The 19,554-nt window shown below is 40.7% G+C and overlaps 1 protein-coding gene across 6 annotated transcripts in view; it reads left to right on the top strand.

The window, feature by feature from the left end:
• Positions 1–823: 823 nt before the first annotated feature.
• The window catches only part of ZZZ3 (zinc finger ZZ-type containing 3), a 63,252-nt gene continuing 44,521 nt past the window's right edge, over positions 824–19,554 (top strand). For 2 of the 6 annotated variants that reach the window (XM_049808583.1, XM_049808577.1), the window contains exon 1: positions 824–940. The gene's annotated coding sequence lies outside the window, so the exon portion shown is untranslated. Of the gene's footprint in view, positions 941–1,291; positions 1,309–1,433; positions 1,511–8,114; positions 9,040–19,554 lie in introns of those variants that run through there. The other 4 variants (XM_049808582.1, XM_049808578.1, XM_049808579.1 and 1 more) reach the window with 4 other exon arrangements.

Genomic DNA, 19,554 nt, shown 5'->3' with positions numbered 1-19,554 from the left:
TGGGTTGATGTTTAGTCACAGTCCGGAGGGCTGCAGTACCCCGCGGTGCCTGTTCCCGAGGCACGGCCTGAAGTGAGAAAGTCAGGAGGGCGCGCTGGAAAGCGGTCGGGAGCTGCGAGCGAAGCAGCCCCGCTTCTGGGGCACAAAACCGGCCGCGGAGGCAGGCGCGGGGACTTCCAGAAGCGGCAGCTGCCTCCGGCGACCTGGGAAGCAGCGCTTCCAGCCAGCAGAAGGCCGCCCCTGAGCCGCGCTCCCCATTCCCCTTCCTAAGCCCCAGCAAACCTGCAAGTCACCAGGCGCCGGCCGGCTGCTGGCGCTGGCCGGCTGCTACCGCTGCCGGCGGCGGCGCGGCGCCAGAGCGGCCCGCCGGAGGGGGCGGCGGGCGGGACGGCCGCGGCGCTCCCCGCCACGGCGGGAGCACCCGCAGCCGCCGGGAGCCGCTTCGGGCCGGGCCGCGCCGCCCTCTTCCTCCTCCCGCCCTGGCCGGGCACCGGGAGCTCCGCCGCCGTCCCTCGGGGCGCCCCGCCGGACACCTGCCCCAGCGCGCGGGGACACACGTCCCGGCACCCCCCCACGCCCCCCACGCTGGGCCGGCCCTCCCCCCGGGGCAGGCCGGAGCGCCGCGCCGCTCGGCCCCCCCCCCGCCCGGGGCGGGGGGCGCCCCGCCGCCCCTTCCCTCCCCGCCCCGGCCGTCGGCCGCGGCCAAGCCGGGCCGGTCGCCTCCGCCCTCTGCCAGCAGGCGGAGCTGCAGGGAGCGGGTCCCCGCCGCAGCGGCTGGAGGGGGAGGGGAAGGAAGCGGAAGGAGCCGCCGCCGCGCTGAGGGGAGCAGGCGCTGTGCGGAGCCGCCGCCGCTGCCTGGTGCGGGCAGCACGGAGGGAGCGAGCCGCGCACGGGGCTGCGCGGGCCGGCCGCGCCCGCCGCGCCGAGGAGCGGGCGCCAGGTGAGGGCTCGGGCCCGGGCGCGGGCGCCGGCCCGGCCCCGGGGGAAGGGGGACCCGGATGGTGCCGAGTTCGGAACCCGCGAGGGGAGGGGGAAGGAGGAGGAGGAGGAGGAGGAGGAGGAGGGAATGAGAGGGGGGAAAGCCCCCACGTGACCAGCGCGTGCGGGGAGGAGGTGGCGGCTCGCGCGCCCTGTTCGAATCAGCTGGCCCGCAGCGGCGCCTCGTGCGCGTGCGCGGCGGCCCCGCCCCCCCCCGCGCGCGCTCCCCCCCTCCCGAGCGTTACGTGTGCGTCTGTGTGCCCGTGCGCGCGCCCGGCCTGACACGGCGCGGCCGGGGACACGTGCGCGGCGCCGCGGCCGCCATGTTGGGTCTGAGCTGAGTGCGGGCGGTGCGCGTGCGCGCGCGCGCGCGGGGCCGGGCCGGGTCGCGTCGCGGGGCGGGCGGGGGGGTGTGGGGGTGGTATGGGGGGGGGGAGGGGGGGAAGGAAGGAAATCTCGCGAGGTCGCGCTGTCCCTGCGGGAGCGGGCCGGCTGCGGGATGGCGGCGCAGCGCTGGGCGTGCTGGGTAATGGTAACGGGGGCCCGGGGGGCGGGGACCCTTGGACCAGCCTCCTCCCCGCCATCGTGCCCCGGGCCACACGGGGAGCGGGGCGGGGTTGGGCGCCCCGGGGAAGCGCGACTGGCTCCGCTCCGCTCCCTCCTCCCCCCTGCCCCGGCCCTGCCCCGCCTCACCTCAGATCACCTCGCGCCTGCCCCTCGCAGTGCCCGGGCCGCGCCGCGGCAGCCCCCCTCCTCGCCTCAGGCTCTCCAGAGGAACGCAGGCTGCAGCGCCGTGCGTGGCCCATGCCATGTCCCGTTCCTCGCCCCGCGCTTCTCCCCCACGCCCTCCCCCCCCCCCCCCCCCCCGCCGCCGCACCGCCTCTGCCCTTGTGTCCGGGGCCCTCCAGCCCCGGGTGCCGGGCTCGCGGGCCGTGCTGAGGGCGCCGTCCCGGGGTAGGCGGTGTGCCCCGCAGAGCCCGCTGGTGTGCCCCTTGGTTGTCCCCCGCCGTCCTGCCGTATCACCTGCTGGCCGGGGTGCCCAACTTCACGGCGCGAACTTGGCTGTGCCTCTGACTGCTCCCGCGCCGCTCTCGCAGCTTCCCGTCTGCAGACGCTGACATCCGCGGGTCCTTCGGCCCTTCTTCCACCAACGAGCAGCCTTGGGCCGTGCCCTTGACACCCCCTCCCGCCCCCCCCCCCCAGCACTTCGTGGTGGTTTTGCTGTCTCGGCTTGCTTTTCACACCTGTCCCGTGCTGCTGCTTCTGTACTCGTTCCGGTTTCTGCCGTTGAACCCAAACTGCTCCTGCCCTGTAGGAGCCCTGATGTTTAAGGATGCAGGGGTCCAAAAATTGATACTTAACGTCACAAATCTGGTCTCTCTTGAGGCTGTGATGTATGTCCCACACTTGTAGAATACATTTCTGTTTTCTCTTGTATTTGGAAGAATAATTCCAGTAGTATCCAAGCGTCCCAGCTCAGCAACATCCCCTTTGTCTCCTAGTCCTGATCTCTCTTAAGGGAGAGCATATGGTTCTGCTTCTTCCTTATGGTGTCTTGTATTCCGGCCCTGATTATCCAGGAATGCTGGCAGTTTCTGTAGTCTTGGAATATAACTCTGCATTTTACTAATCTGGTTTTAGGCTGCCACATAACTGATACAAAATTTTTATAACAGAATGTCTTCTTTAGGCTTTGAAGTTCTAAGCTTTACTTTGGAAATATGTTTGCAGTTATTACTAAACAAATTGTCGTAGTTCTTTGGTGGTTGTGTGTGTTTTCAACTGATACTGTCGTTATTGCTGTACTCATAACATAGTGATCATTTATTTACTGAGGCTTTTAAGGGGAAGCTCTAAGTGTACTCTTTGTCTCATATTAATTACTCAATTGTGCAACCTTTTGATAATATACTTTTTGGATGTATTTCTAACCTATGGTTAGATGTTAAGCTTCCCCTCCCTCCCCGTGCTGCTACAAGGGCTGGTGATCCAGTAGGGACTGGTAGGTTTGTAGCTGTTAAAAGTTCATTCTTTTCATAAGCAAGTGTAACTTTTCAGAAAATTAGGTTGACAAGTTACCGTTGTGGGTTTTTTCCAAGCATCCTTTAATCTTATGGTACTGTCATATTAATAATATTAGTATTTGCTTAATCAGAAGTGGAAATAAGTTTATTTAAGGAAAAAAAGAAGATGATGTGTGTTAAACAGTAGGGGAGAAAAATACAGTTCTTCTAAAGTAAAGAGTGTGTGGTAAAATGTTAAAAAAATAGCTGTCAGGTGAAATTTTCACCCAATTGAAGTCACTCATGAAACTCCCATTGCCTTAGAAGGGGTTAGCAGTCAGTAATTTACTTTAACATGTGACTTCCAGCATGTTATTCAGAACCTGATCAACTTTGGTTGCAGGCTTTCTCCAGCACTGTCATGCTTATTTCATAAAAACATTCTATGTCTTGAATTTACAGTAGGGCTTTTTGTGAAGGACTGTTACACGGTACAACAGTGTGTGTCAGTAAGGACACAGTTATGACCTTAAATTGAAATATTGTTCATCATTTATGTGTCTAGTTATTTAGTCCAATATAGGTAGTTGTTGCAATTCTCAGTTGTACCACTATTAACTGAAATTATTTTTCCTTTGCATTGCATACTCCAAGTGTATAATAACTAAGAGATAGGCTATATTAAATAACTTAGTTACTAAGCTATTTATTCTTGAAGTTCAGTCATATGTTTTGTCTCATAATTTTTAACATTTCTGGAGAAAGAGAAATAGCAAATAGGATTTTTGAGCTGAGTGTTATTACAGATTTAATGTGCCAAAATAACTAGATCTCTATTTCACAAAATTTGGGAATGTATCCTAGTATGGGCTTCTGTTCTACAGCTGAACATCACGTGACTGCTCTGATATTTATCATTGTTTCTTACATACTTTTGTAGTGAGATTCCAGTCTGCTGTCCATAGTCTTATACAGAATGAAGGCTTTACTCTCCCAATATTTCCAAGAGACCTAAAGATTTTTTTTGTTTCTGGTTCTTTCAGATCATTCTGGGTACTTTGATTAGGTTGACTTCTGGTCAGTAAGAGCCGTCTGGTTGATACAAGGTGGAAGGACTTTTACACTGCTCTTTTACCACCTTGTTGGATAAGGGAAATAAGAAAAGTTTTCTTAATGTTTCTGAAAGTACTCGGGAAGTTGAACAGAAGTCTTTGCAGTCTGCCCTTCTTCCAATTGTGTGGTTTTTCTTATTTTTTTTTAAATTTGTCTTTCACATTTGAAAAGGTGTCTTTAAAGTCTTCAGGGCTAATCTATTGGGGTTTGCTTTGTTTTGGTTTTCCCAAAAATGGAAGTCTGCATTGTGTGGGAACTGATGATACAGGTCTCTCTGGTCATAAAGAACCAGATTTGCAAGAGAGAACTTATTTTTCAAGTGTTCAGCGCTTGCTTATATCCATAGATTTACATTGTACTCACAGTTCTAGAAATGCAGTACTGTAAGACCTGTTGTTCCCTTTCTTTGGGGTTGCTTTAAACTTACTTAGATTATTCCAGACAGATATTTGTAGAAGTTGTCCTTAAAAACCTTAAACAAGAAAAATTCTGCCACCTCTGTAGGCGGGAGTGAAGTTGCAGAAAGTGAGAAACTTTCTCGCTTCTGTAGGGAGGAAGGTTTTGGGTTGGTGGTGGTTTGTTGGTTTGGTTTTGGTTTTTTTGGTTGGTTTTTTTTTTTTAGTTTCCAAATTAAGTGTTCTTTGCTGGAAATGAAGCTGCTGATTAGAAGAACTTGCTTCTGGTAAACTTTACACTAACACTTCAGTGTATATTGTTCTAGTTTTGAGAACATTGTAAATATGGTTTCTGCTTCAAAAAACTGCCTTAGTTGTAGAAGAACCATCATGAGAGTTTATTCTAGTTTTCTGAAAATCTTATTTCTGTTTGAGTAACTCGTAAAACACACTTGGGAAGTGCAGACCTGAGCATTAAATAGTGTGTTCTCTTTCTTATTGGATGCTGTTATTAAAACAAAAAGACTTTTAAAAAGATTCTCTGATTAAGGGCAGCTTTGTAATCAAAATAGTCTGTTTTGGTTTTGTAGCGTAGTAGGCTGATAGTTTGTGCCATTTGTGTTAAAAATTTGTGTATTAGTTAACAGTTTGCATTTGACTGCTTGCCTTTGTACAGACAATTTGTCATACAAGTGGTTTTATGTATCCTCGGACAAAAAGCTTAGCTTAACTTACAATAACTGTTCTTTAAAGTTACTTTAATGTTTTGATGCTTATAATTAATTCAGTTAAACATAGAAACACAGAAAGGTCAGCTTGTCCAATCCTCTGCACTTTGGAAGTATACCGAGATCATTCCCTCTGATGAGGTTCCTCTTTGGGTTGCTTGTTTCAGCAGCTCATCACCCCATGGTTAAAATTCTACCTGATACTCAAGTTAAATATTTTTGCTTTGCATTAAGCTGATTGCTATGTGTCTTGTTGGTTCAGAAAACAGTTGATTCTCCTTGTAGTGATGTTTTATGTATTAGATTGCCATTAGCTGCTCTCCATGTTTTCTGGTCTATTGAACTTCATCATAGGACATAGGAATATGAATGTTGGCAAGATAGGCGATTTGATTGTCCAGGATTTTAAATATGTTTTCACTAGTTCAGATTTAAATACAACATTTAAACACAAACATTTGTTTTAATTACTGGGTGCATATGTGCCAGATAAGCAGTAAGAAGGGTAAAAGCTTACCTTTTAGAGAATACGCCAGTAGTAGAGCAGTGGGATTTTGTCAGTCTCTTACAGCTTTGTCATGAGAACTACCTGATTTTTGTCCCTAAAATACAGTGATTTGAACTTTGTTTAAAACACTTATTTTAGTTAGAAAATTTAAAAGTCAAAAAGGAAATTAATGTTCTTGAGAGTTTGCCTGTTAGTACAGAAATGGTAACATCCTGCTTTTTGTTGTTGTTTTTGTTGTCTTGTGGTGTGTGTGTATATATATGTGTAATTGAGGGGTGTGTGTCTGTATATATCTATATATATACACAAAAGATCTGAGTTTTTCAGAGCTAGTGGGGTTTTTTTGTGAATTGAAGTGTCTCTGTAGTATCTCTAGTACAGGAAAGAAAAACAGGGATATAGCCCAAATTCAGAATTGGAGGAGCTATGCAACTGGGTTACTGTGCCACATACAAATACATTAAAGTGGGAGGAGAGTGGTAGAGCCTCCCCTGTATATTTGTGTTTGAAAGATACTCTGCCTGTATGGTAGTGTTGAAATTAGGAATTTTATCTCCACAGATAAAGAATCTAGAAACACCAAAAATAGAAACTGTCAGAGAAGATTTGCCATGTTGGTTAGTTACTTAATAATTAAATGCTTTAAGGACATTTCAAATTGAAGGCATGCATTGAGTGGAATTGTGCAGGTGTATTTTCTGAATTTAATCCTGTTTAGTCTTTCAATTTGTGACCTGGATGATAGAACAAAGCAGATTTACTAACTGCCTGGACAGTACAAATCTAGGAGGGAATACAGGCATTAGAGTGTGAAATGGCCTTGACAAATTGGATGAGTGACCTGAACTATGTGGGATGCAGTTCAGTAAAGAGAAACACAAAATAATACATTTGGGTAGCAACAATAAACTTAAATATGAGAAACAACTGGCTGGGCTGGGTGACAGTTCTGCAAATAAGCAGCTGTATCACAAAACGAACACAAAGGACTCATGACAGTTCTATAAAAAACTAAGAGTCATACTGGGATATATGAATAGGATTGTTGTTGCGTGTAAGATATGAAATTCTTCTGCAGTACTCGGTGTAGGGCCTCAGATGATGTACTGTCTCCATTTTTGTTATTCTACTTCAAACAGATTTGGACCAATTGAAGAGTATTTAGAGAAGAGTTGCAATAATGACCTTTAACGAAAGACTGAAAGAATTGAACTTGTTGAGTCTATAGCAGGGATGGGGAGGCAATTATAAGCTTCAAATGTGGTAACGATTGCTACAGAGAAGAATGTAATAAACTGTTCTCTCTAGGTAGGATAAGCAATAATGGTCCTAGAGAGCACAAAAGGAGATTTTGATGTTAGGAAAAACTTTCTAGCTCTATGGATAGATAATCACAGGGTTAAATATCTGAGGGAGGTAATGGGATATCTGTTGCTGGAAGTGCTCTACAAAAGGTTAAATAACCTCCTTCTAGAGGTGATTTAGGTATAGTTGGTCTGTCCTTGGCATCAGAGGTAGGATGACTTGTCAGCATTAGATCTCTCCACATTTTTATGATTTTTGTAATTTTGCTGGCCATGATTTAAAAAAACCCAAAACTTTGTGGTGGAGAAAAAAAATATTTGTGATGTAACAGTTTGTAAGATTTAGTTAAAAGAAATAAATGATCAAATATATTCATTAAAGGTTTTTTTAGTGAAGCATTTATTAAGGACTTCTGTAATGTAATATTGAAAATAACTTTAATAGAGTCTTCATTGTAGATTTTATATCTTTGACTTACCTTTATGTGGTTTTTATGATCCAACAGAAATAAACTGAGCTAGAGTCAAAGTCTTTCAGAAGACTTCATTGAAGAGAAGCAAAGTTCAAAAGATTAAGCCTAGGGAGCCAGGGAATCAGGTGCGTTTCAGGCTCTGAAACAGAGCAATTCATGCAACTTCACCTTCTTTCTGTAAAACAGAGATAATAGTTATTATCCGAGAGATGTATTTTTAGGGATAATCATCACTTACGAAGTATCTTAAGGTTCCTGAAGAGTTTGTTCTATAAATGTGATGTTATTTAAAATTGGTTTGTGTTCCATGAATTAGTAATAGATTTCAGTCTTTCATGCTCATTGCTGTGTAATAGTCACAATAGGGAAAAGCCTGAATAGAAATGTATGCTTTCTACTACATATACTACTTTTAAACAAAATTTCTCCTTTGAGATTTTTTTTAGGTGATTTAAAAATATTTGATTAAATTGGAAGAACTAACCTTGACACAAATGAGTTGTTAAAGCTTTTTAGGGTTAAAAGTATGGGACAATTTGATAAAACTGTGTTTTGAACCAAATTCAGTTTAATGAATTATTCTGCACTTTATCAATTCAAAATCAACTGCCTACATTCCATGTGACCTTGTTCAAGCTTTTCTGATTTTTGAAATTTGACAAAGCTGCCTTGGGCTTAATGACAAATGAAGGGTAGGCTCTGTGTCGCATACATATGTACCCTGTAATTAGGAAAAGGGTTAAAGTGAAACAAATTTTACCACATTCTCAACGTTTAAAAAGAGTACAGAGGATTTAGATAAAATAATGCTTTCAATCTATTACTGCCTAATTGTAATTAGGCTTTTAGGGCATTATTTAATCTCACCAATGATGTGGATAAAACTTTATATATACTTCACAGGGTATCGTCATTCTGTTTGTTGTAATTGATGGGGAATTGGTCACTAAACCATTGAGAAACAAAGTGTTGGTAACTGACATGGCAGTGATTTCTCATCCTGATGCAATGTTTGCTTACATATAGTTGCAAATGCAGCAGGACCTGGTGGAAGATAATTCTAGTGGTTTCATATACTTTATTTCAGTTAAATGTGATCTCAGAGCTGTTAATGAGAATCCTATTTCTAAAAATCAGTAATGGAAGAATGCAAACACTGTTCACTATATTAGAATGATGTCAGAAGAGGAATTTGTTCCTGTCCTCAAATATTTTAAGTCTTCCAGTGATTTTCCTTATACGTATCACTGCAGTACAGAGGCTTTTTTATAGAGTATTATAAAGGGGTCACAGTATCTCATGCAGTAAGGGCACAAAGGCTTAAGTCTTAGGCAGAGACAGATGCACCTATTCCCTGAGCTCCACCTGAAGAACTGTAACTGAGAAGAAATTGTCAGACAGAACTGTCTGAAAAAGGCTGTTTTAACCTGGAGTTTGGAGAAGCATTTCTTGCAGAGTGGACTGGGGGAGTGTATAGGCAGTGACTGACTAAAAGACTTTGAGTGGGAATCTGTTAACATTACCGACAGATGCTGGGGTTTGTTTGCTTGGTTTTTTTCTGTTTCCAAGTATATAAAATTTCTGTGGCAACTTTAAAAATTGTATTTTATTAATCATTCCTAAGTTAGAATGTATTGGTACATGTTTTCTCTTCCACCCACTACCTTCTTTTCATTTACTTGCACTTTCTCTATACATGTCTCTGAAAGAGTATAACTAGCAGCAAGTTTTACTGGTTAGGTATACAAGATTATATTGCTTTTGTTAGTAACCACTCCATCTAAATTGTCACTTGAAAAGATTTGACAATGTTTCTGTGCTTTGCTGTGCTGCCAGCAATGTTCTTTGGGTATTTCCTCAAAAGCTAGGCTTCAGGAAAAAGGAAGTTATAACCAGATGTTCTCAATTCTTTTCAATCCTCGGTCTTCAACTTCTCTGTATTTTCTTTAATTTATTTATTTATTTTCCCTTGGAAAAATAGGCAAAATAGAAAGCCACTACAGATTATGATTATTTATTTTAAACTAGTTTTCTATTTTTAGCAGAATCATGGTGTTTGTTGTGTCAGTTTTCTGAAAATTCTGTATCCAGTGCATTGCAAAAAATGCAGAAAGGCTTAAAAAATTATTATTCACAGTATCATTGTGGAAGCTGCAGTAATGCAATTACTTTTCATATATACTTGCATAGTTTTAAATTCGTCTGTGAGGAAGTGGTTTCTAACAGAACAAAGTGTATAGTTATCTCATTTCTCTTCAGTGAGGTCAGCTGAGAATTTCTCTGGATCATATAATTGGGAAGCCACTGATCCTTTAAGAGGATTGTTAAGATACTTCAGATGGAAAAGGTTCTTCACATAGCTGCCATCTCACAGCTAGTGCTGAAAAGGACAATGAGAAACACTCTTTGTATGATGTCCTAGTGCAAATACAGGTTCCCACCCCAAGTGAAGTCTCTTTTTCAGATTTCTTTTCCTACTTTAGAGTTCATTTCAAGACTTTTTAGATGCTAAGTCTTATCTCAGTGTGGTTCTTGACATGTAGTTTGAACGTTTTAGTTGTTGGTGAACTGAAGAGAATTTTGCAAATACTCAAGAATCCTCTAGTTCATTCTCATAAATGGATTGCTTTATGGAGTACAATTTGCTGTCAGGACCATTCAAATTATCCAAGTGTGTAAGTGTAAAGGAACAGATTTCTCAATGTTAAGATCTTAGTCTTTTATTGTTGTTGTTTTATTACTACCCTTCAAAAAAGCCCCACACCAACAATATAGGTAATTAATTTCTTGTTAATATTTGTGAATTTCAGTTATGTCACTCATGATCTGAAATATCCCTAGTTAATTACAGCCCAGGAGTGGTTTTATTGAAAATTCCTATATTGCATGAAGGGTTATTTTTTTTCTCCTGTCGAAATTCTGAATGGAGAGAGGGAGTCTTTTGCACGGATATGGAGGTAAAGGCAGGCCAGTTAATGTCATTTTATCCAGTGTGACTCATGTCTCATTGATTTTCCACTTGAGAAGTAACTCTAGTAATCAGACCTTTGTGTCCTGCTTTTAGGGTATAGCTCATAATTGAATTCAGTTGCAGTTAGATGAACTGCCTTTTTAAAAAACTCTTCTTATATTGTTGTATGTCTGTATTTACTTGGCCCAAGAAATTCTCCCAAAGAAACCATCCCAAAAGGTCAGGAGATTCTCCATGAGAAACAGGAGAGCACTGGAGAGGCTTACAGTGTAATATCCTTGGTACCATTTTCAGTTTTGATTCATGTGTCACTATAGTTTTGTTGGATGACTTGTACCAAATAATCGTGTGGACGTTTCTTCTCATCCTGTCTGTTCTGTCAGTAGGCCTGGTTTGCAGAAGTGGCATGAGCTAGAATTTAAGTTCTGCTTGCTTATCCTCCCTTATATGTGTCCTTTACTACACATGGGCTATAGTTACAGCTTCCCTAGTTGGTTAGCTCTTGCTACTGCTTTGAAACAAAAGTTTGTTTTTCTTTTACTTAGAAATTAACTTCTGTTGAAGTCTGGACTACTGTTTCTTTTTGACCTTTGCTGACTGTATTTTCCATAATGAGAAGATGTCAGAAAGAGCCCAAGGGTTTGAATCAGTAACAAATCACATAGAAGGTCTAATTTTTTTTTTCCTTTGATGCCTTTTTTGTGCCTCAGGTTCCATCAGCAAAGACTTGCATCAACTGGATTTCAGTGGAATTTTCAATAGAATCTTAACAGTTTTTTATTCAAGTGATGAGTAAACCAGAAAGAAAATAAAGTAAACCAGATGATTCTATGACCCCTGCTTTGCAGAAGCAGACATGAAGAATGTTTCCCCCAAGGTGTTCACAAGTCTGGTATAATATGGGTTGTAGCTGGGCAATACAGATAGATGGAAACAGTAAGATGGTTGAATTATTTCCTGTGCATCAGTTGTAAAATATTTTTATCCTCGTCATGGAAGATTAAGAGTTCCAAGTTAAAAGAAGTGACTGCTTCTTATGCTTAACAAAGCATAAGGGAGAGCCTGAGAGTAAGGCTTCACGTTACAGCTAACCTGATCCAATGCTATCTGTCACCAAAATACATAGTTGTGACCCCTGCTTTCCACTGGCACCTGTGCTCATTTGACCATTACAGTAAGCCTGTTTGGGGAGCTAAACCAGCAGAAAAATAATGGCTCTTTTGTAGGGAGTTGTATTTTCTAAATCAGCTCATTGTGAGATGGGATTGAATACTAAAGCAAATGCATGGGGAAAATCGGGATGATGCGCCAGAGAGTTACAGGGGAGTGGGATTGCTCCTTTTTGTAGAATAAATCACTTAACAGTAAAATGAAACCTCACCTGGGAAGTCTTGTTGCAAAATTAAAAGAGAGAATGATTGAAGGCTCACCAGAGTGTGAATCAACCCTGTTGGTAAGGAGTGAGATGATAAATGGGTGAGGCTTTGTTTACTGTGTTAGGAAGATATAGGGAAAGTGGTGCCTTGGACAAAGCAATAAACTAAGGAAATGCTCTTTGGAGAAGTATCTAAATGGATATAAGTGGAGCAGTAGTAGAGAAAAGAACACTGCAGTCATGAGGATGCAAAATGATGAGATCCTCATGGGAGTTACCTGCTTGGGGTATCAGTGGAAACCTTTCTAAATCAAGGCAACTGCTGAAAGAGGGTTCAAACACTAAAAAAGGTGTTTGCCATTGGATCTTTGAACCTTTGTTGTCAGTGAATGTGTAACCTTCAACGTAGGCTCCTGGACTGGCACGACATACTTTTAACTATGATTCTGTTAACTCACACATGTATTTATGGTTTTATTTCTTTAGTGGCTGTTTAAATACACAGACATTGTAGAATTGCTCTTTCTCACCACTGAGAGTGAAGAAAAAATGTTTTTAATGTTTTCCTCAGCTGAGCAAGGATAATCCAAACTGTATGCACGCAGAACTCCAGAAAGGAAGTAGTGCACACCTTAGCTGGCACGTGATTTAAGATGGAGATTTTCAGTCAAAATAGGCAGTTGTTTTAAATGTTACAGGATGGTCAGAGTTGTCAATTTCAATGAAATACTTACAGAATAGTGATATTTTAATAAAATTATTTCAGTGATTACAGAAAAAAACCCCTCTACTCTGGTAACAGTCTAGAGATGATACAGAATTGATGACTCTTGACTTCACCACTGTCTTGAGTCAGAGTTGAAGGATCTCACAAAACTGAGTGAATGAGTGATAAAATAGAAGCAGAAACTCATTTTCAGAAATGTGAAGCTATGCATGACAGTAAAATAACTTCATGCAAAAAAACCCAACCCTGACTTTAAATCAGCTATTACTGCTCAGGAAAGTGTTCTGGTAGATGTTTCTGTGAAAACATCAACTCAGTTTTCACTAGCTGTCAAAAAAAAGTAAATAGTGTTGAGTATTATTAGAAAGGGACCGTACCACAAAACATTACTATTCTGTGGTAAAAATCCATGACATACATAGGCCATGCTTTGAATATGATTATCCTGCACTGATCTGTCTGCTAGAATTAGTACAGAAAAAGGCAACAGGAATAATCAAAGGTTTGGGATAGCTTCTCTATGCAGAACACCAAGGAGATAGGCCAAATAAAATAACTGTTAATTCTGGAAGTGTACAGCAAAGGTATGTCCTCAGGTCTGCCATGCTGTACATGGTCACTGTATTTCAGTACTTTCTTTGTTTCTAGGTACAGATGAAACTAATTTTTAAAGGTATGAGGGGGTTTATGTATTTTTTCTTGTCATGTTATCAAGAAAGGAATATGTTTAATTGCTTATTGCCCTAGGAGAGATAATATAACATTGAGTTATGAGGGCTTTGTATATTCAAGATACAGTGAAGGCTGCTTAGGGGCTATATTCTTAATGTATTTATTTTTCTTCTTTTATGGCTACAGAATTGTGCTATGGGTAATACACTTGTTTAAAGCTGAATAATTTCATATTTTTATACAGAAATTTTATATGTTCTCTAAGAGAACTGACAGGGGTTTTTTTTAATATTTTTAAAAAGGTTAAGCAGTCTTATGGATGGCATGTAAATTACATTTGTCAGGTTAATCCTTACTTAATACTTGATTGTCAGCTCTTCAGAGGTACTTAGGAATAAGCATAACACTTCATTTGATATAGCACTGTTAAATTTCTTAGAATAGTTTGAAAAAACTGTGCCTTAGAAAGGGTCAGTAAGGCGTTTTTAGGACATCACTGGCAAACTGTAAATGATTTATAATTAAATAAAGCTATGTAGAGTCTTCTGCTTGATATCTTTATGAACACAAATGTGCATATGACTAGCAAAGTGAATGTGATTTCTAACTTCGTAATTGCTTTTGCTAATTATTTTAAAATTCATACTATAAACATTTGAAACTATGGCAAACTAAGAAAGCTAATGGTCAAGTTGTTTCTGGTCTTGTAAGAAATAAGTATTTGGAGTAATCAGATCTCTATAACTGAATGTTTCAGAGGGATAAAAATCTGAAAAAAATCCATTTTATATTGTATTTGTGTAAATCAATATGTAGGTCCATAGTAGATAACTTAGCTGTTTAGTCTAAGTGTTATGTAATTTCTTCAAATTAGAAGTTTTTAAATGTGTTGTCACCTGATAGAGCGTGTGGGCAATCTGGTGTGCATTTCAGAGGTAAAGCCCACGCCTGTGGAGAGCGAGAACTTAACTGGAAGTGCAGATTTTGTACTGCTGTGATGGGTTAGCCATTTAGGAAACTGTCTGGCAATCTGCTCATGTTTGCTTAGGATAGGTATGGAAACTATATAATTCACATTCTCTGACCCAGCTTCTGGCAGCTCCTTCCTGTTGCCTGAATCTGTGATAAAATATGCTGAAGGTAGATGGTGGCTTCTTTTTCTTTGTTCTTGTGCTTTGAGAAATTCTCTAGTGGCTGAACCTGGAACTTGAATAGCCTTTTAATGTTTCTTCAGTCTTTTTACCTGCTGTTACAGGGTAATTCCGAGGAATGGCAGGACGAGCATCTCCTTTTTATTTTTGGCAGTAGATATTACTAAGAATTTTAGGTACCATAGCCAGACATATATTTTTATATAAAAGGTTAAATGCTCTAATTGTTATTTTATTAAAATGTGGTCATAGTTTGCACTGTATTATTGAATTACTAACTGATGAAGTATAAAATCAGTGAAATATTACTGTAGTCGTGAGTCCTATCGTCTTGAGACAAACAGTGAAAGTCAAACCTGTCAGAAATTACTTCAGTTTGAGAAAACTAATATGAGAAGAGGCAAGATGCTATTTAAAATCTTGAAGCCTCACATGTTCTGTTAGGGTAGATAAAACTGCAAACATATACCTAGGTTACTAGTACTGAGTGTATACATTTGAAACGTCTATGACATTGTAGTTGAAAAGGCATACTTCGTTTATGCAGTAGGATTCCATCATTGATGATACCGTGGATCTTTTTTTTCTTTTTTATTTATTCCTGGAAAAATGTATATAGGCAAAGTCATAAAAAGTGAAGCAGAAGGGGGAGCTCCGAGTAAAACACAAAAATTTTCTGTGCCAATAAAAAAAGTACAATTGAAAGCAGTAAGGGGGACGAGTTAAAACTGAAGTTGCTGTGAGAATTGCATTGGGTGTCTGACCTTGCAGCCTTTCCTTTTAGCCAGGTTATGGGTCTTTATATCCATTTGTAAAAATGAAAAATTAGAATTCTCTTCTACAAACACATCAATGGGATAGCTTGAATGCTAAAAATTTATGGGAGCTCAAGGGAAGACAGAGAAAATCCATTGAAGTTCAGTAAATAGATAGAAATCACATATGACTTAAGAGGACCTTGAGCTAAAAATGGTTGGAAGCTGGGAAAGTATTGTATACAGCAGCTCTTCCCTAGCCATCTGCTTGTGGCTGCTGTTGCAAAGTACTGACTGGGTAGACCTTTGGTCTGACTCAATGTGAGAAAAGAGGTTTAAAGTTAATAAAGTTTAAAATAATTTATTTGCTTTTGAAGTTAATGAGGAAGAGGTTTTGAAAATGGATAGTCAGTTAACATACAAAGGGAACTGAGTATATACATGCATAGGTGAGAGATATGTTCATGTGCTTAGGCAGTAATTGGTAAGTCCCTTTTGCTCTTTAAGTGTAGTGCAACATCTCGATATCTGGAGCATGGAACATATTTAGAAAGTGCTTGATAAAGTATTTGGCGAGTGGGAAGGGATAATAGAATTGGAATGAATTTTTCACTTTGTAGGCATTCTCTCATTTTATGCTTGAACAGTGAGCATAGAGTTTTGAAAGTAAATTGTCTCATGTAGGTGCAGGAAATTGTAAACTGAGTGTTGCAAAACAAAAGAACCCTGAAGAACAATAATAGTCAAAGCAGAATACCTGGGTATTCCTGATATCACTGAGTTGAGTAAAGGAAGTAAAAAGAAAAGCATACAGAGGGTAAACTGTAATTGTATTTCAGCAGTGTGTTGACAGGTTAATGGTGGGTTTAGAGTAACAGTGTAAAATCTGAGAAATGCTTCAAAATGCATTTTAAATCTATAAAACACATATATTCAACAAGTTAATAAGATACCTGGAGAAGAAACAGCTGATGCACAGTTGTACTGTATGGAAAGTTTTACTGTTCTGGCTGGATCTTTCAAGATAATGAATTTGTGACTGAAAGATTAAGAAAGCATGAATCAGACTGGTCTGATTTTTACTGTTCCAAGGGCTGTAGAAACTGCAAAACCGATGAGCAAGCCTGCATCTAGATGAAAAATGTAAGTGGAGCAAGCCTAAAGATTATTTATCAGTGGTTATGAGAAAAGCAAAGACCTGTAGTTATGGTAGAAAAAAAATACTTTTCTTCTGTTTTTTTTTACGTGGTACTAATGGCATTTTATGCCAAAGTGTTCAAACGAAAAAAATGTTCATATTGAGAAAGTAAGCAGTAACTAAAATGCTGAGATTTTAAATGTAAATGCAGGCCAAACAGAACTTTCTTTGTATTTCCAGTTAGTAGCATAAGCATAGGCAAGGTAGAAAACAGAAAACCCAGGAAATTAAATGCAACGTATTGTTTATCAGTGAGTGTACTGGCCTACGAAGACTTTCTGAGCAGAGTAAAGAAGAAAGCAAAATAGCAATCAAGCAAAACAAAATTACACATTATGCAATCAGTCCTATTTGAATTAAGTATGTTAGAATAAAAAAGGAAAATAGACCACTGTTGCACTGTTGATTGAGAATATTCTGGCCAGCTATCCTATCTGGAAGTAGTTGGATGTAGACAGAAGCAGCTAGAAAAAGTAATGTACTAGTTGAACTGGGACCACTCTTACAATAAAGTTTGGGTTTTTTAAATCAAGGCCTCTATTACCACTAGGTATGCTCTAATTAAAAGGAAAAGGTATTCAATATTGTTCATATTGCAAGTTTTGTTTTCTGTGCCTGGAGACAGGACAGCAATCAAACAGAAAGTGGCTGGTCACTGTTAGGTTAGAGCTTTTTAAAAATGCAGTTGCTGATGCGCTTAAAACACCTTCAATACTTGCCAGTTGAAACTTCAAGAATCCAAGTAGACTGAAATATGCATAATGGTCTTTTTATTCAGAACACTTAAGTGCAGACTAAACTAAGACTGAGAACATCGAACTATAGAGGGGTATGAAACCTCTCTGCTTAACAAGCTCAGTGTCAGTTGCAAAGCAGAATTTGGAAAGAATCTAAGAGTAAATTGTAAGGTGTCGTTTGTAAGTGCTGATATCTGTGGTTCTGTTAGGATGCCCAAGGACTGGGAGAAAATTTCTGTCTGCCTTCAAGTACTCCTGGGGAGACAGGCTTATTCTCAGTGTAGGTGGTGCTGACATCCAGCTCACAGACCAGGAATGTGCTCAAAACTGCTTTGAAAGACTATCTGCAATGACAAAGCTATCGTGTGGCTAAATGTAGCTAGCAGTTGTGCTGTGTATCAGACCAAACAGCAAAGAGGCAATGAAAGTAAACCATACCCCGTACAGAAGGCTGGAAGAAAAAGTAGGGATGGGTCTTTTTGCCACAAATCACTGTTTTGAGAACTGCAACAATGTTGAGGTTATAGCATATAGGTGTATCAGTGAAACATTTCAACAGCTGTAGTATCTCAGACTGTTTCTGCAAAAAATAGATGTTTCTCTGCTGCTGTGGGCCAGAGACTTGACTCTGTATAACAAAGTCGGTAGCCCTATACAATTTTATTAATATATCAAAGTCAGTTGTAACACAGCCACAAGCATTTGAAAGAGCTAGGGCTCTTAAAAATAACTGCCATCAAAAAGCAACATAGGGAAGTCATTTGCAGTTGGACTTGATGATCTTAAGGGTCTTTTCCAACCTAAATGATTCTGTGGTAGCAGGCTACTATAGTATTTAAATTCAAGGTTAAAGCATAATTTGTCTTATGAGCTAGTCCATTACTTTCCAGAGCCCCTAGCATGTGAGAACGCATCTGTTTGGTTACATGGTGAGTGGTGCTACAATTACACCTGCAGTATCAGTTCATGTGGCAAGAGATGCCTGTAATTCTGGGAGCATGAAAATGCATCTAGACAGAAGACAATATAGGGCCATAGCATAGCTATGACAAGTTTCATTTCTTTTGTTCATAGATGCCAAGGTAGTTCTGGATTCCCTGCCTGTCCCCAGTCTGTCCAGAATGTGTTTTAAGCATTTAGAGCCGTAATTTAGATCAACCCTTTAGCTTAGGCAAGAAGGTGTTCCTCTATTTGTTTACCGTGACCCCCCTAAATTTACCTGGGAGTGAATATCTCAGAACTGTAAAGTTTGCAGCTTTGTGAAAGTTGGAGTGCCCTTTTTAAGGAGGATTGCAGTTTGAACCTAGCAGTTACCTGTTATACATGGTTTGCTAGCAATCCAGTCAGTGCATGTACAGATTGGAGTTGGCCACACCACCCTTGAGTTTTGGAGATGGCCAGAGGGAGGAACATGAAGTTTTTCAAAATGTTGGAGGTGAGGTGGGATATCTGGCAGAACTGGGTTGCATTTAGGACTACAAAGAGCCAGTCCATTGGATAGCAGTTTTGCTGGTCTGCTTATAGAATAACATGTTTATCTCCTAGATTGAGTCAAAAGTATTATGAGATGGAAAATAAGTGGTTAAAGCATTTTTCATGAATACAGATAACTGGAAAAACATCCTTCTCACCTTTTTTTCCCCCCACCCTCCTTGGAGGGTCAGAGAGGATATTTTAAATTTTGATGAAAAATTGAAAAGAAAACAATTTTAATTCTGATACAACACTAAAAATATTTTGTAGGAACTGTTGCATGACTCATGCTCTCATTTTCCAAACTCTCTGGTTTGGTACTTGCCTTAGTACCCATGCAACAGCACTTCTAAGCACAACCCGTGCAGAATACCTGATTGTATGTATGTAGTACTGCCCTATCTTGTACATCAGTGTTTGTCATTATGATAGCCTTCTGATGCTTATGTAGCTGATGCTGTAATTTTGCGTATTAAAAAGTTTATTAATTGGTTCATTTCAAATGCATGTCCTTGACTGAAAATCATCTGGGATAAAAATATATTCTATACAGTATTTCATACAATATGCACATTACAGTGTACTTCATAGGGTAGCATGTTTTCAGTCACTGTTCCAAAAGTTAATCAGACAGAGTAGATATTTCCAGTGTAGTTTTCTACAAAAATGAACAGACTGGTTTATCTTGGGGCCTTTAAGAAAGTAAAGGAACACTGTTTTTCTTCATCAACTTCCCTTTCATCTGTAAGCTGTTAGCAGGATTATTAAGTGCTTGGTGACCCCTTACAATTGCAGCCTACCTGTAGGAAAAAAGAAATGTCTTTTTACGCTTGACATTTTGTGCATGTTGCAATAATAACTTCATCAGGAAATAAATAATATTTTTCCTATTTATTGGTGTAAAACTATGTTCTAGCTGTGGTTAAGAGATTAAATACTGTTGGAGTCTATTCTGCTGAATAACATTTTGAGAAATGGTTACTGCAATCAAGT

This window comes from Accipiter gentilis, chromosome 8 (assembly GCF_929443795.1).
Source record: "Accipiter gentilis chromosome 8, bAccGen1.1, whole genome shotgun sequence".
Taxonomy (NCBI): Eukaryota; Metazoa; Chordata; class Aves; order Accipitriformes; family Accipitridae; genus Astur; species Astur gentilis.
The sequence above is the reverse complement of the archived record's forward strand: the minus strand, read 5'-3'. Positions and strand labels throughout refer to the sequence as shown.